The sequence below is a fragment of the Astatotilapia calliptera genome, chromosome 7 (assembly GCF_964374335.1).
Source record: "Astatotilapia calliptera chromosome 7, fAstCal68.1, whole genome shotgun sequence".
Classification (NCBI taxonomy): Eukaryota; Metazoa; Chordata; class Actinopteri; order Cichliformes; family Cichlidae; genus Astatotilapia; species Astatotilapia calliptera.
Genome location: NC_137428.1, coordinates 28,499,040 through 28,510,800, shown reverse-complemented (window position 1 = coordinate 28,510,800; position 11,761 = coordinate 28,499,040). Strand labels below are relative to the sequence as shown.

The window sequence follows — 11,761 nt, the reverse complement described above, 5'->3', positions numbered from 1 at the left end:
AAACGTGTGACGCATGGTCAGGCTCCCTCTGCTGCACTTATGGACGCGCAGGGTACCCCCCTCGCGTCGGGAATTGACGTGAAGGGTCCTCCGATTGAATGCCGCGGAAGAGCCTGTTGTCCGTATATTTATATATTTCCGAAATCACTTTGTAGTGACGTATACTGAACACAATAAATTATATAATGTAAACAACTACCTGAAAAACAGGTAGAACAATACTTTTGTATCGTTTATTGCATTTACGGAGGGAGTGATGTATGCTGGGTAATGGCACAGCTAGCTACTGGGTGACTTTGTTCACCCGCTTCGGCTGTTATCAGTCCATACAATGGGCGTTATTAGCACAGATCAGTCCCATAGATATGGGCCATCTCCTGCTAGATTGTTCAGAAGGTTGTTCTCATCCATCCAGATGGAGGATCACTAACAGGAGCGTGGGAAGACTCCAGAATCCACTCTGGCTGGAATCCGGTGGATACAGCAGTGTTTACAGGTAAGACCATTTAAACGGACAGCATTTATAGAATGACTATTAAAAGTCAGCGAGTGTCAGTAATGTTAATGTGGTTATGTTAGTAATACACCGAGTGCTAATATAACAGCTTTAAGATGCATTTGTAGACATTATTACGTGTTTTACCGTCTTTATGGTGCTAGCTTAAAGTTACGGTGTAAACGTTAGCTTATATTGGAGGAAAGCTGTTACTGGTTAAACGATGTTAGCACAGAAATATTAGCTTCTGTCATGACTGATGAAGTTACTAGTTAATAAAGTTTCCAGTAAAGTGTTTAATCGCAGCCACAGACTGACAGCAAATATCTCGATTAGCTTCAGTGCATCTGTAATAAATATGTGCAAGTTTCAGTGCTTCGTTTAAACTGTATGATACTTATACTGACCCAGGGTCAGTGTAAAATACAATCCTAGCTGTGTGAACAAAGCCTGGCTCCTTTAATCCTGCATGACAAACCTCAGGATGCAGGCTATTATTACTCTTTCCTGCTGGCACACCTGTCACACCTGAGAGTCAGCTAGAAACTTACAGTGACGTGGACATCATGCAAAGACTGCCAGACTCTGTAATACTGCAAATGATCAGTGACTCAGGTTATCACTAAACTTTAAACGGCACCTCTGTGTCTCTGTGTGCTGAACATTTAGGATTGAGTCAGGCTGCATCAGCTGAAGCTGTTATTTGTATATATCAGTATTTTTTTATTCAGGTGTGGGGAAAATACGTAAGACTGCAGTGAAGCGATGCACCAGATGAATCCCTGGCCAAAGGTATCGTACTTGAATCAGACTACTGATCCAGCCACATCAGCCTTTTGTGAGGTCTGTTTAAAGTTGACTAAAAGTCAACTGCAGGTTCCTGAGAGGTGGACTGTGAACACAGAAACATATGTTCATACATACAGCTGCAGCAAACTTACATTAATTTTAAATAGATTTGTTACTCTGATGTCTGTCTCTGTGTTAGTCCTCTGACAGACTGGTGACCTGTCCAGGTGTGCTCTACCTATGACTACTGGGACAGGCTCTAGCCTCTGTAATAGAAATTTTCTGTTATTCTCATTTAAAGTATTTAAGTGCTTATGCATATGCTTAGTTGTGACACTGTTACTGTTCAGGGAAAGTTTCTAAAACTAGATGAACTTACTTCAGCGTCAGCAGTTTGAGAAAACAACTCCCTTTACAGGTGGTGATAAGGCCACAAAACAGCACAACCATTGATCCGTTAGGTTTCATAGTGAGGCGCGTGAAGTGTGGTGTGATCAGTTTAACATCCTCTTCCTTGGAATGCATAAAGGAGGAGGAGCACCACTTCTGTGGCAGCGCTGACATGACTGAACTGTGATGTTTGATGTGTGTTGGCGCAGTAATAAATAGCTTGATCACAGCTCTTTCTGTGTTGCAAACTTTATTTAAAAAATTCCACGACACCCCCCCCCCCCCCCCCCCCCCCCCCACTGTGAACCTGAATTGAATATTCAGAAGACATTTGTTTAAATAGTTCTACAAATCTGAGCTGTTGGTGTGTCCTTGGATTGTGTGGTAATAATATTAGAGCCTGCAATCTTTCTTACTGAATCTCTACTATGAGTCATGTTACCTGAGATTAATTCTATGTTTACCTGTCAGCCTGGACGAATGTGCTGTGTGAAGGAAATTAAATTAAATCAGATCTGAACTGCGTACATTTAAGGAACCTGTTAATATTTAATTGAAATATGAACCAGTGATTTTTTTTGATTGCTGATTCCAAGAGAGTCTTTGTGGAAATCCTGTTTGGCTTTTTGTTATTTTAATTCTCTTCTCTGTTTTCCAGAACAGTTCTCCACAGTCGCTGTCCACATGGGTCAGTGGGACCAAGAAGCACTCTGCTAATGTGGGACTCTGACCAGCAACATCCAGCAGGACCCAGACAGCGTTTTCTATCTCCCAGCTGGAGTTTTTGTTTGTCTGTGACTGGAGAGTCAGATTTTTGTTGAGCTTCACACTCGCAGAGGTAAGTCAGTTTGCAGAGATCCCTCCCACCCTGGCTTTTATGTGCTGGATTTCTTATCTGAAACAGTAATATTTCAGTGACTGCTGCTTATACCACAGGTTAATACACTCTACTGATCCCTGATGGGAGAATCATCAATTTTGGCAACAAAGAAGCCTGGTGGATGTTTGTTTGCAGTCTGATGATGGGACATCATGCTCTGCATCGTCAAAGTTTGCCTCCTCATTATTATTCATACCCAGTAATGTGAAGTATGCTCATATCTACTATAACTGAACCAACCTGGTGCTCTTCATTTATGGAGGCTGTTGAGTCTGAATGTTGGATGTTGTGTATCTCGTGTTCTCTGGGCTTTGTTGTCCTCAGTCTTTTCGCAGGATCAGAAAACAAAACCAGGAGGCGCGTAAATGTTTCTTCTCCATGATGTTTCTTCAAATGTTTCTTCTGGATGATGATAAGACTGACACGGGATGCCACCTTTGGTCTTGTGATGAAGCAAAGCTCAGGAAGAAGTGGGATTAAATGGTACCCACATGTTGAGAAGGATGTACAGGGGCACCTGCAGCCAAATCCAAGCTTCAGGTTAGTTGTAGTTGCAGAACGCTATAGACTGAGACAGCTGAGGCATCAAATGTTTGATTAAACAGATGAAAAAGAGAAGTTTCTTCCCTATAATTATCACTTCTTAAAATCTGTAGCAACTTCAAGTCTGTCAGCGTGCTGAGCATGCTCAGAATGTGACAATATATTTTTGTTCAACATTTAATTTCTTTCAGTTGCAATTGTTAAATGAAAAAAACATATATTCTTATAATTTAGCAAACTAATTTATCAAAAAAATATACATATATCTGTATTAGTTTTAATAAATTAATTTGACACCTGTATTGAAAATACCATATTGTATTCATACAGAATCAGTTTGGTATCATTGTTTGTCTGATTGTTGAAACTAAGAGCTGCTTTGATCTGTTTGGATCTAAAGTATCCAAAGTTGAGCTCTGATGTTTCTTCACCCCTGTGTGTGTGATATGTGATTCCTACATGCTGGCAGAGCAGAGCAGCAGTTTGTGCTCACAGATGGTGACGGTGTGGAGAGACGGTGGTGTTTCCTCAGAAGAACCAGCAGAGTCACAACAGACACCAGTCCATCACCACCTTGACTTGCTGACTGATGCTCGTCTGCACTGCACAGAGGAAATCAGCTGACCGAGGTTTGTCCAGTGACGTGTTATGAATGTATATTTGTTTTATGCTTACAGATATGTTTTCTTGACAGAGGCTCTGCAGAGGTTAGACAAAGCAGAGAAAACATGTGCTTTACATTTTACTGTGATTTATTGAGATATTTGTTGCCTGAAGTTCAGCAGGAATGGAGAAATAGAATCAAAGGGAGATGTTTTTGATGTTTTTGTAATGATGTAAGTAAATCTTCAATATTATTTATTTGCTTGGTTATATTAGGAGTGTTTCTGAGTGAGGGGGAGAGGAGTCATCATCCAGGTAAAGTGACGTGGATCAGTGGATACACTTGTCTCCCCTTTAAAGGAGACACTCTTAGAGAGAGACGATTAGAGTCATCCTTAAATGTTAGTGCTTTCAAATACACAAACATTTTTAAAGGACAAAAATGAACATCCAACTTTGACTGTAACACAAAATAAATCTTTGCATGTGTGTTTTCAAACTCTCAGATGGGCAGCATATCAGTCTTGGACTGTCTAACCTGCAGCACTGAATGACCACCACACATGAGCATGTTCCTGCAACATTCAGCATCTGATCCTTCATCTGTGTGCTTCTGCTTTTGGTAAGTAGAGTTACCCAACTCCAGTAACTCTAAACACATGCCATCCATTTCTAACGACCTGGTTACTTCCTGTCAGTTACTTTAGAAACCATGTGGTCACCTGACCTAACACTGTTTCTTCTTCTTCCCCTTAATGTTCAAGTGTCACATGTCAAACAGCTGGAGAGGAAACTACACCAGTGTACTGGGATGTTTCAGCAACACGTGCCAGATGCTGTTCCTTCATGGTGACATCACCAGAGACAGCCACGCCCACCTCAGGACCTCGCCATTGATCATGATGATTATAATGATGACAGCGAGCGGAACTAAGACTGTAAAAATCCACGACCAGAATGTTTCTTTCTAATTATGAATGAATACTGAGAGCCTCTTTCTGTGTTTTGTCTGTTTTTGTTTTTTACCTCATTTGTTACTAACAAAGTTCACAAACTCACACAGTTTACATTCTGTATGTTTCCATCTTTACCTGCCACACTCTTAACTGCATTTAAGAAAATAATCCTTAGAAATCGTCATTTTTCTCTTTTGTAATTGATGATAATTCAGTGAATATACTGCACTGCTTCCTTTTATTGTGTCACACATTGCTTTGTTTTTCAGTGTCCAGTTATTTTTTTACTGCTGTTTGAATTCTCTGTATGTTTGACCCTGTAGACTGTTTGATGGACTGCTTGTCTTCCTGTTTGTAACCGCCGCCTGTTTTTGACTAAAGATTTGGATTTCTGACTTCAACACAGCCTCTGCGTGTCCTCCCTTTGTGTCCTCTTCCTCTGTGAACGTGTTGCATGTGTCACAGATTCATTTTATTAACAGCTTTCCCACAGTGAGTTGCATCAGCATTCATTCACAGCACATTTCAGAAGGATTCAGATTAATACAGCAATCTTACAGTCAGAATGATCCTGACAGAATGCCACTGTAAATGATCTTTCATCAGGTAAATTTTAAAGTTCAGGGGCAGGAGTTATGAAGACTCATACTGGCATTAGGACTAATAATATGTACTTACAAAGTCAAAGTTTTTTAATTATGCTAGAATATTGGAAGACAATCAACTTTTAGTGTTTTCCGCATATTAATTATTCTGAAATACAGACGGTGACCCTAACTGTACAGAAGCACTAAACAACTGACAATCTAACAGACATCATCGGCCTGAGCCGTCATGCACAGTGAGTCTGATCCTTTGCTGTGAGAGTCTGACAAGCATGTTTCTGGTCAGTTTGGAACAAATAATATCACAATGTTGATCTTTTTTCCAATATTCCTTCTCTTTTACAACATAAACTGTGATCAAAGGTACTTATGTTCACAGCATGTAATAATACTGACAGTCCAGGGCATTGTGGTCTGTTGAGTTAGGGTTAGGGTTAGCAATTCAGACATATGTAATCAATATTAAACGATCGGACGTGGGCCACTGTCCGCAGTGTTGGGAAATCCATACCAGGCTGGAACGAGTCAAGGTAGGTGAGCATCCACGAGAAGACACAGCAGATGCATCCTACTAATACTGACAGGACCAGGAGACTCCAGAAACCGAGCATCTTCTCTTCAGTGCCATCCTCGCCTGTCACCCTCTCTGCCCGCGGCTCTTTGAGTATGGGGTAGATAAGGGCGCAGAGAAACCCTTATTACTAATTCGTATTATAATTCAATTTTCATGAAATATTCATATTCAGTATCGGTCCTTTTATATTATAACCACGTATCCACCCAGGCTCATGGTGGGGCAGGGCTCTGTCCTGGGATGCTTGAGTACAAGGTAATGTACACCCTGACAGTCTAACTGTAAGCAACAGTCTAAATGTAAAGTGCATTCTAAACTCCTCTTCAATAAATCATATGCAAAGAGTCATTCAGGACTGTAAAACGTGAACTACAGAACCCAGAGTCTTCATCATTAAATCTCTGGTTGCTTCATTTTTCTATCCTATATCAGATACTTTAAGGTTAGGTTAGGTAAACTTGCATTCTCATGGTGAGGCAAAGTGCTTTATGTGTGTGTGTGCGTGTCATGAACGGCTATAAAAGGCCTATAATTAAAGAACAAAGCGGGGTTTGAGTTCGAGTTGCGGCAGACTGTCACTACTTGTAAGTGGAACGCAGCCTTCCTACGGCGGACAGCTAATAACAGGAATCGGACGCGGTCCAGCCAAGTCCACAGCAACCACCATAGCAACCGCCTAGCATGACCTTAAAAACATTTTCTGTCTTCATAACTATCAAACACGTGAAATGATTTGCAAAGTGTTTAAGTGTTACAGCTGCAGAGAGCTATGGCGGCATCTTTGGAAGCTGTTTACATAGCTAATAATATACGATGTAACCATGGAGACAGTCAGTCACGTGAGCTAGCGGTGCATGTTTACTACAGTGAATAAGGTGATTGTGTGCACAGCGTCCACACGCGTAAAGACATTACTTCAATATTGTTTTATATTTGCCTTCTGTTGACCATCACCTCAGGTTCACCATTACAGTTTCAGCAGACAGATGCACACTGCTAAATATGAACACATTCAAAAACTCATGTCTCAGAAATAAGCACAGCTGTTCATGTTTGTCATTAGAGTTTTATTTGTAAGAAAATTATGAACTTCATATTGTGCATCAAATAAAAGAACATTTCACAACTCTGAGTCAACAGAAATGTCTCTAATGTAGACATGTACAGTGTAGTGTAAGCATTAAAAGATCATAAAGGAAACACTAACATTCATGTGAAACTAATTGTAATAAAAAATGAGCAGGTGGTTTATAGATGTAAAAGAAAGAATCTGACAACAACACTTTTTTGGTCTAAGTGATCAAAGTAGAAAACAGAACTGATGTTCAAGAACAAACCGTAGCTGCACTAATATTACACATCTCCATTGTTGTGGTGAACAGACATGTTGCTTTTAAAACCACATGCAGTGTGTGACCATGACTGTTCACTGAGACCATGAACGGCACTTCGCTGAAGCCTTCGCCTTCTTCTTCTAAATTGGAAGCAGAAGGAGCACGAGCTGCTTTGATCTACTGAAAGGAAAAAGCAGAACATCTGAGCTGAAACCATTAAGACAGGAACAAATTCAATGCAGTGTCTCAGGTGGCTTAGCCTGTTACAACTGTTGATACAAGCTAAATACGGTTAACACACAGTGTCAGGGAGCTCCAGTGTGGGAACTAGTGGCTTTAGGTTTGTAGTCATTTAACTTTCATCCATTCATTCATTTAATTCAGGAGGAAGAAATGTCAGGTTGGTGCAGGCTGGTTACATGCATTTGGTCCCATGCTGTCTTTAACTAAATGACTTGGTTCACTTTATGGCTGGGCTGTATGTGGGGTTATATCATGTTATTTGGGCAGGACTACCTGTCCCCTGTTAGGCTTAGAAAGTTTCTCCATAAGTAGAGTTTCTAACTCTTCTAGCACATCTGTGGCTGACAGCTTTTTGGTGGCTCTTTTTACCCCACACTGGTTGTGAGTGTGTAAATAGCCCCACTAGTTCTTTTGGGTTGCAGTTAACTTGGGAGGAAGGGGTAGGTCTGCCATGACTAGATGAATAACAATTATCTGGGATACATAAATTTCATAATGCATGCATATATCTCTATAAACCTGCCTGAGGGCTGCCATTTTTACATTCAGTTATTTCTCTGCTGGATCTAAATAATGAATGTGTTACAGTTAAACTGACACTGGTCAGTGTAAATGGCTCATTGGGACACAGAAACCTTTAAATTAAATCCCATCACCTGATATCGAGTGTCAAACAATATCAGAGCTGTAAAAGCTGTTTACAGTCAGAATTTATAAAACTATGATTGTAAATAAATTCAAACAAGTGAGCTTTTCTCTTTGTGCTGAACATCAACACTGTGATTTCTTAGACTGTAAGCTTTACTTCAGCACAACCAGTTGTAGAAGCTGCCACTCCAAATGTCTTTGATAACAAGAAAAAAAGACCTTTTCAGTCCACGGCCTGAAGTTCTTCTCTGACATCTTCTGCCATCAGCTTTGTCTGCTGGTTTGAAGACAATAAACCACAAAAAGATGATTTAGTCACTTTGTCTGCGTCATGCAGCTCGAATGTGTCGTGTAACGATGTTGAATAGCCGTCGTTATCCCTCTGCTGTGTCAGTAGGATTGTACTGTACAGCATCTCATTGATATGTGAGGAATGCTAATGTAACACGATAACAGACTTACATCATTAAAACATAAAGGACAGGAGATATTTAGATATTTTTATATTTATATTACATTTTATAGCTGACGGATATTACTAAATAGATAGAATTTACTAAATAGCTGGATGAACATGAAAAATATGTCTATAATAACAAATGACCATGAGAGCCAGTAGAATTAATTCAGCTGGACACTCAAAAGACGTCCTTAAATGCTCTTTAAGTGGCAGAACAGATGAACAAACAGTTAATTGCTTACTTGAGATGAAATCTGCTCAGCTACTTTGAAAACAGCTTCTAACTGGTTCCTCCTTTAACAGGATGACGGCTCAGGGGTAAGGCCATCATGCAGTCCAGCAACCTTTATGGTTCTGCTTTGATTCACCAGGAACTATTAGGGAAACCTTCCAGCGCCTCCTGTGAAAGACACAGGCATAAACACACAAACATTTATTAACATGTTCCACAGTCTTCCAGTTTGATTTTCTCATTCTGTGGACAACAACGTACATGGATGCAGGTTTATTGTTAACTTTTGTAAGGTTTATTTAGTGAACATATCCAGCTGCAGCTCCACTGTGATCCTGAGCTGGATAAGCACTTAAGAAAATGTGTCAATAAATGGACAAACATCAACTTACTATATTTATCCAAACAGACGGGACCAATAATGCTTCACTGAGTCAGAGACTTTAATGTCTCTTCTATGTAAGAATGTCTCGTGCTGATATACCTGCACACTTGACAACAAAGGTTTTTCAGACTGCATGTAGCTGTCCTCTATGTCAGCTAACACATTTACATTCATGTCACACTTATTTCTGCTTTCCCATTTTATAATTATTACTTACATTTTGATTAGATACCTTGAGTTTGTAAATGATCAGATTACATAATTGGAATACAATGTATCCAATTCAGGGTTGCGGGAGGATGAAGCCTATCCCAGCTGATACAGGACAAAGACAGGCTGCCAGTTTATTGCAGGGCTAACACAATATGTGTAACAGAAAATCCACTTAAATGTTTGATATTTCTTATAATAATCATAATTATGACTATTATTTAAAGGTTTCTTTAAATAATACATTTTGATTTTTAATAACCTCTAAAATATAAACCTGAGCTGTTTCAGATTCTGACCTCTGACCTCACTGCAGCTCCCTCTTTGGAAGTACGTCTGCTTCTTGTCTACCCCCAGTGTTGACCGCCTGATATCAAGATATCACGTACTGTACCTGAGGAACAAAAAAGGACAAACACTTGCCTTCATTTAAGAAGTACATTCATACAGAGGTAATCTATGGAAACACACTAGTTCAACCTTTGGGAGGAATCAGTTCCTGTGAAACATTTCTGTAAATGAACATCATGTGGAGAATGAATGAAATGAGTTCTTCGGGTGACTCAGCAGTCCCACACTGACAAATGAAATCTAGTTAAACTATTAAGCATATTTGCTCTTCTGAAATCTGTGTTAAACAACAACAAACATAAATTAGTAACAAAAATACAGCTGAGTAGAGGCTTTACAAACCACCAGCAGCCATAATGCTAAATTTTAATCTTCAAATGTTTCTGAGCCGTCTTCAACCTGCTTTTAACACATTAAAGTCCCACAGTCAATGCAGCCTGACTCAATCCTAAATGTTCAGCACACAGAGACACAGAGGTGCCGTTTAAAGTTTAGTGTTAACTTGAGTCACTGATCATTTGCAGTATTACAGAGTCTGGCAGTCTTTGCATGATGTCCACGTCACTGTGAGTTTCTAGCTGACTCTCAGGTGTGACAGGTGTGCCAGCAGGAAAGAGTAATAATAACCTGCATCCTGAGGTTTGTCATGCAGGATTAAAGCAGCCAGGCTTTGTTCACACAGCTAGGATTGTATTTTACACTGACCCTGGGTCAGTATAAGTATCATACAGTTTAAACGAAGCACTGAAACTTGCACATATTTATTACAGATGCACTGAAGCTAATCGAGATATTTGCTGTCAGTCTGTGGCTGCGATTAAACACTTTACTGGAAACTTTATTAACTAGTAACTTCATCAGTCATGACAGAAGCTAATATTTCTGTGCTAACATCGTTTAAACAGTAACAGCTTTCCTCCAATATAAGCTAACGTTTACACCGTAACTTTAAGCTAGCACCATAAAGACGGTAAAACACGTAATAACATCTACAAATGCATCTTAAAGCTGTTATATTAGCACTCGGTGTATTACTAACATAACCACATTAACATTACTGACACTCGCTGACTTTTAATAGTCATTCTATAAATGCTGTCCGTTTAAATGGTCTTACCTGTAAACACTGCTGTATCCACCGGATTCCAGCCAGAGTGAATTCTGGAGTCTTCCCACGCTCCTGTTAGTGATCCTCCATCTGGATGGATGAGAACAACCTTCTGAACAATCTAGCAGGAGATGGCCCATATCTATGGGACTGATCTGTGCTAATAACGCCCATTGTATGGACTGATAACAGCCGAAGCGGGTGAATAAAGTCACCCAGTAGCTAGCTGTGCCATTACCCAGCATACATCACTCCCTCCGTAAATGCAATAAACGATACAAAAGTATTGTTCTACCTGTTTTTCAGGTAGTTGTTTACATTATATAATTTATTGTGTTCAGTATACGTCACTACAAAGTGATTTCGGAAATATATAAATATACGGACAACAGGCTCTTCCGCGGCATTCAATCGGAGGACCCTTCACGTCAATTCCCGACGCGAGGGGGGTACCCTGCGCGTCCATAAGTGCAGCAGAGGGAGCCTGACCATGCGTCACACGTTTGACGAGTTGGGAGTGAGAACGTGTTGGATAAGAACAGAAACTAAGCATCATTTCTGAATAGAAATTGTATTTATTTGTCTGTTTGTTTATTTATTTATGTCCTCCTGTGGCAACAATTGATTTGTCTTATTTAAAGTCAACATTGTTTAATAAAGTATTAAACATTTCTGAGCTCTAACACAGCATGCATGAATAATAATGTGAGACGGACGTTTTTTCTTTTCTTTTCTTTTCTTTTCTTTTCTTTTCTTTTCTTTTCATGAGAATCCAAAGACTCGGTGGCACTTTAACCTCCTAAGACCCGAACTCTTCCACGGCATGCATTTTTAATTTCTCTTTGATATTTGGGCATATTGGGGCCCGATGAATGTAAAAACAAAGAATTACCAGATTTTTTTTTTTACCTTATTTTTGTTTTTAAGAAAAATGAGAGCCACATATGAGGATAT

General features: G+C 39.7%; 2 long non-coding RNA genes across 11 annotated transcripts; one reads left to right on the top strand and one right to left on the bottom strand.

Moving 5' to 3' along the window:
- On the top strand, positions 1 to 5,058 carry LOC113016999 (uncharacterized). Of its 10 annotated transcripts, none has more exons than XR_013910443.1 (8): positions 2 to 496; positions 2,334 to 2,513; positions 2,612 to 2,764; positions 2,880 to 3,095; positions 3,568 to 3,727; positions 3,978 to 4,102; positions 4,208 to 4,323; positions 4,466 to 5,058. It is a non-coding gene; the product is annotated as an uncharacterized LOC113016999 (long non-coding RNA). The 10 variants fall into 10 exon arrangements; XR_013910440.1 differs by adding an exon at positions 1,213 to 1,288 and having other exon boundaries at positions 2,339 to 2,513; positions 2,612 to 3,095; XR_013910438.1 differs by adding an exon at positions 1,213 to 1,288 and having other exon boundaries at positions 2,612 to 3,095.
- A 1,824-nt stretch (positions 5,059 to 6,882) lies between these two features.
- LOC113019034 (uncharacterized) lies at positions 6,883 to 11,342 on the bottom strand. Its single transcript, XR_013910435.1, has 5 exons — positions 10,817 to 11,342; positions 9,648 to 9,742; positions 8,764 to 8,921; positions 8,281 to 8,338; positions 6,883 to 7,350 (listed from the first exon to the last, which is right to left on the bottom strand). It is a non-coding gene; the product is annotated as an uncharacterized LOC113019034 (long non-coding RNA).
- Between the last annotated feature and the right edge of the window lie 419 nt (positions 11,343 to 11,761).